Source organism: Urocitellus parryii, chromosome 5 (genome assembly GCF_045843805.1).
Source record: "Urocitellus parryii isolate mUroPar1 chromosome 5, mUroPar1.hap1, whole genome shotgun sequence".
NCBI classification, from domain to species: Eukaryota; Metazoa; Chordata; class Mammalia; order Rodentia; family Sciuridae; genus Urocitellus; species Urocitellus parryii.
In genome coordinates, this window is record NC_135535.1 from 108,822,575 (window position 1) to 108,827,542 (window position 4,968).

The 4,968-nt window shown below is 41.4% G+C and overlaps 1 pseudogene; it reads right to left on the minus strand.

The window, feature by feature from the left end:
* Positions 1-789: 789 nt before the first annotated feature.
* Positions 790-4,301, minus strand: LOC144255031 (keratin, type I cytoskeletal 19-like; annotated as a pseudogene).
* Between the last annotated feature and the right edge of the window lie 667 nt (positions 4,302-4,968).

Below are 4,968 nucleotides of genomic sequence, written 5' to 3' on the forward strand. Positions count from 1 at the left end.
GCTAAGATGAGTTTATCAATACATGTGAACACTGGGCTACCCACAGAGCAAACATGATAGCACTCCACCAGATACAGTGGATTGGATTTGTTATGTGGCATAACCATTAGCATTAATGTAAATTTTATACAACTTAGTTACAGAATAGTTTAAAGAGAATGAAAGGAAAATATATTCTGTGTAGAAAAGTTAATTAGAAACCCATGGAATGATATGTCTCTCCAACCTGTACTGTCAGAGTTAATCAGTAGGGTAAACCCAATAACTAATTCATTATTAGGGTCACTGCTGAACACTGTTTGGGGAACAGACTGAGATGGGGAACCAATGTGTCTCATGTATCAAAACATCAAGATGCTTCAATTTTGATTAGGAAGACATGAAAAGTGAAGATAACAGATATTCCCACCTAATTTTTTTCCTCTCCTTTCAATGATGACCTCCTTAAAAATGTGAATGTTCCCCCTAATTCAAAGCTATTTAATGCACATACATAAAAAATCTGGCTGTGACATTCAGACTAAGCAGCAACCGAGATTCTTTGTGAAAGGCCCTGTTCCTCCACTTGTACCTCCATCCCTTGGGCCATAAGGTTTTATTAGCAAGACAGGGGCAGAGTTGTGGTAAGGCCCCTGACTTCTCCACTCTCAGGCCCCTTCCTAGGGGAATTCCCCTGCAGGAGGGTGGGAACCCAGAAGCCTGTGCACTCATATGTTGAGCTGGTTGGACAGATTGTTGTAGTGGACTCCCGGTCCTCCAGCAGGCTCTGGTAGGTGGCTCCTACTGAGACTAGATATCCATGAGCTGCTGGTACTCATGGTTCTTCCACTTGGTATCAGAATGCATGTTACCTATCTGGGCTTCCGTGCTACTGATCACCACCTGAGTCTGTGCCCAGTTGCAATTCCTGGGCTCCAAAGTGGGCCTTGGTCTCTGCCAGTATGCCTTCCAGAGTTTTTCAGGCTGAGCTATTAATAAGGTTTAATCTCAAACCCCTGTAGGGTACTCACAGGTCAGTGACCTCAGACTTGGTCATCTGGAGCAAGCAAGCTCCAGATTCAGCTCTTTGGTCCAACTCGTAAACCAGGCTTAAGTATCCTTCTGGTTCTCAGCCATGACTTCATATTGGCTTCTCAAGTCTTTCAGAGTCTTGGCTAGCTCAAAGCCTGGGAAGAATCTCCACACTGACTTGGCTACCACCTGGCCCTCAGAAAACAAATTTCCTCCCCATGGTTCTTCTTCAGGCAGGCAGGCTCCTCTTTCAGGTCTTTGATCTGCATCTCCAGTAGCTCCTCACCCGTGTCAGCACTCGATGCAGGCCGTTGATGTCATCCTTGACACTCAGTTGCAATTCCTGCTCTTCCCCAAACATAGTTTGGAGGTCATCTGAAGCCATACAGGCATTGTCAATCTGCAAGAAAATCTTGGAATTCTCAATGGTGGCACCTAGAATGTTGTCTCTCAGGTCCTTGAAATGGTAACTGTATTTGCAAGAGGGGCTGGCCCCTGCATCTTGTATCAGTCAAGGATTTTTACCTTCAGTTCACCCTTAGCCTGCTCTAGGCTGTGCACCTTGTTCATCTTGGAGGCCAGGCCATTGTTGAAGTTCTCCATTGTGATCTTCTATTTACCCACCAGAAATTGCTTACCCAGGATGCCCACATAGCTGCCACTTTAGCTGTCATCATAGCCCCCAAAGGAGGAAAAGGACAGTAAGTGTCAATGGACACAGATCCATCACAGCCACCTGAACCCTGGTGGATAGTAGGTGTGTAAAAAAGGCATCACCAGCTCCAAAGTGCATACTTGGCATGAGGTAGCCAAGGACTGGGGACAGCTGTAGGAAGTCATAGCAAGGCAAAGATCATGAGCAATACTGATCTAAGGAGCTGCAGACTGAAGAAGAAATTGATTGTAAGGTATGTCAAAGCCATGGGGAATCACAATAGAGGAAGAGGCTGCATATGGTGCCCTTTGGCTGCTGAAAGACGGCCATCTCATCCATTGGGGAGTGGAGGGGGTTGGAGAGAGGGAGGGAGGGGGCAATTGGTGGCCCTTAGTTTGGTTTTTATTATCACTAACACCCATCATTATTGCCACTAGACTTACCAACAGCAAATGTAGATAATGAACTCCTGTCATACAGCTTGAAGCACCTGTGAAATCAGTGGAATCATATTGAAAGTGTCTGTTTATTTCAGGCAAAACTACAATGGGGAATAAAAGACATCAGACAAAATATTGTGACTGTGTTTAGTTGGACCATTTCCAATCATTTTCAAACAAGTTTTCTAAGTTCTGATAAAGTAAATAAAATGACAATACACTTTATAAAAATGTAGCATATTTTAAATCCATTTAATAAAATTGGAAACATACCCTTGCTATTTCCAGTGACTATACTCGTTTGTTGCTCTTGTAGGATGTCTTATGGGACATGTGGTCAATCATTAGTTCTGATCTAAAGCCCAATATTTGTCAGGAATGTAACCTCCTAAATCATAACAGTCTTAAGAAGGGAAAATATGGATATGCTTTACATTAGCCCATTTTATTACAAAATTTCCCAGAATGCCCTATGTAGAGAGTGGAGGGTCAAAGAGATCAAATGGGGAAATAATTAAGTGGATTTTGAGATTTGAAAGTGACTATTCTTTAAGATGAGAAAACTCTCACAGGGATATTCTATCAACCCTGAATTTCAGTTTGTGGATTGACTGAAGACTCACTGATTTATTTAAGAAAAACCTTTCATGCATGAATTATATTTCAGACACTGAAATAGAAATTGGGACTATGTAGCTGAATGATGGTGTTAACTGTTTCAAGAAGATAAAATCTCTTTAGAGAGACAGATCATTCATAATACAAGCAAGTGGAGTCTACAGAGACTTTGATCTCAGAAACATAATAGTTCAGTCATAGATCTAGAAGAAATTGAGACAGACCAGAGAAATATGCAGGAATATATAGGCTGTGGCCAGGGCTTAATCCAAAATTTTCCAGCATTTAAGATCATTGGCATGGTAGCATTTGGACATAGTTTGAGAATTCAAAAAAATATCCAATAAAATATATAGATATGTTCTCTGGGGAACGATGACTGATACAAAATAGATGGAAGAAACATACTTCGCATGGGAATGGACACATTCCATCCTCATAGCCAACTGGCTGGAACTAGACCCCCACTTTACTGCTATGGCAGGGCTGAAGACCGAGGAGAGCCCATGAATTCTTAGTGATCAATACCTTTCTCTTTCACAACATCTTAACTAATAATTTAAGAGGAGGGGGTTGGAGAGAGGGAGGGAGGGGGGAATTGGTAATTTTAATTTTGGTTTGTGATGTGGTGTGTAAGGTAAAAAGGAGATCTTGTGGGAGCAGGGCTCTTCCAACAGCAGAAATCACACACATGTGTAGCTGTCCAACTGATGACTGTGAGGCAATAAAATTTAGTGGAATGAATCTATGTTCAAACCCCAAATGTGCAATTCACTAGCTGTATAAACTGATCAAGGAATGTAACTTCTTTTAGTCTCAGTCTACATTCTGATAAAATGAGAATGATAACACCTAGCCCCTCAAGTGCTTAGGAGATTAAAAGAGGTAACTTATGTGAAATTTAGTACTCTAAATTGGTAGTTATTAAGTAAGACAAGGTCTAGAACTCTTAATTATAAAAGAAATCAATGAGCTCCTAATTATAAAGGAAGGCAATGTTAGTCAAAATTGGGTGTTCATAGGTACAGTGAAATGGGAGATTGGGTGCATTGGGGACATCCTTTTTGGTTATCTGTGGGATCATTAACATCTTCAGATAGACTCTAATGGTATTTTCACAAATGCATACTGTCTTAGCCAGTTTCCCATTCTTATGACAAGAATCTGAATAAATCAACTTACAAAGAGGAAAGGTTTATCTGGGCTCACAATTCAGAGGCTTCAGTCTATGGCTGGTTGACCCCTTTGCTTTGACACATGGTGGGGCAGAACATCATGGCAGAAGCATGTAGCAGAGCAGAACTACTTACCTTATGGCTGGGAAGAGAAACAGAGGAAGAAGAAGGGGCCAAGTTCCCACTATGTTCAAAGACTTACCATGAGGCCCCACCTTTTAAGAGAAACCAATAGAACCACAGGTCGGAAAGCAAGCTTTTAAAGGTCATGGAGATATGGACCTTTTGGGGACATTTATGATCCAAACAATAGAACACACATGCATACATTATATCCTAGCTCATACCTGCATCTCCATGTCCTCCAGGACCCTGGAGAATAAACCACCTAGAGATGTCCATTCCGTGTGAGAACAGTTCTCACAGGACCCTAATTCAATTGTAGAGAGAGTTTCAAGAACCTGACAATAGAAGGAATGGGGAGAGAAAGGCTGCAGAATAAAGCCCTGCTTGGGCCTCTAAAGCTTTGGTGTTCTCTGTGGTCAGGAAGAAAAGGAACAGAAGGAGAGATGACAGTGGGCGGTGGCTAGGCAAGCCAGATTTGGAATTATCAGAAAGCAAAGAAAAGCAGAAAAAGAAGTGGGGGAGAGTGTTCCCTGGGCTATTGGCCCAGGTTGATGTTCTTTTAAATCCTTTTTTTAAATAAAAGGAAAAAAAATAATTTTATTGGACAAAAGCTACTGCTTTCAATTCTCCCATGGCAAGAAAGACAAAAGCAAGAAATTCATCCCTGGGTTTTGCCAAATCTCAGAAAAGCACATAAGAAGGATTGTCTAATTCCCAAGCAGCATTATAGAAAACAGAGTGAATGAAATTTAAGCCTGAATGCAAACATCTGTGGAACTTTTACTCAGGAGGGGGGAAACAAAGAAAGTGATATTAAGACCTATAGCATCTGAAAGAGTAGGTTAATGAAAATAAGTACTTAGCACAGTTTTATAACTCCAATGGCACTCCCACATGCCAGATATTCTGAAGCATCAACATCCTTGAGAAAACCACAATGTTT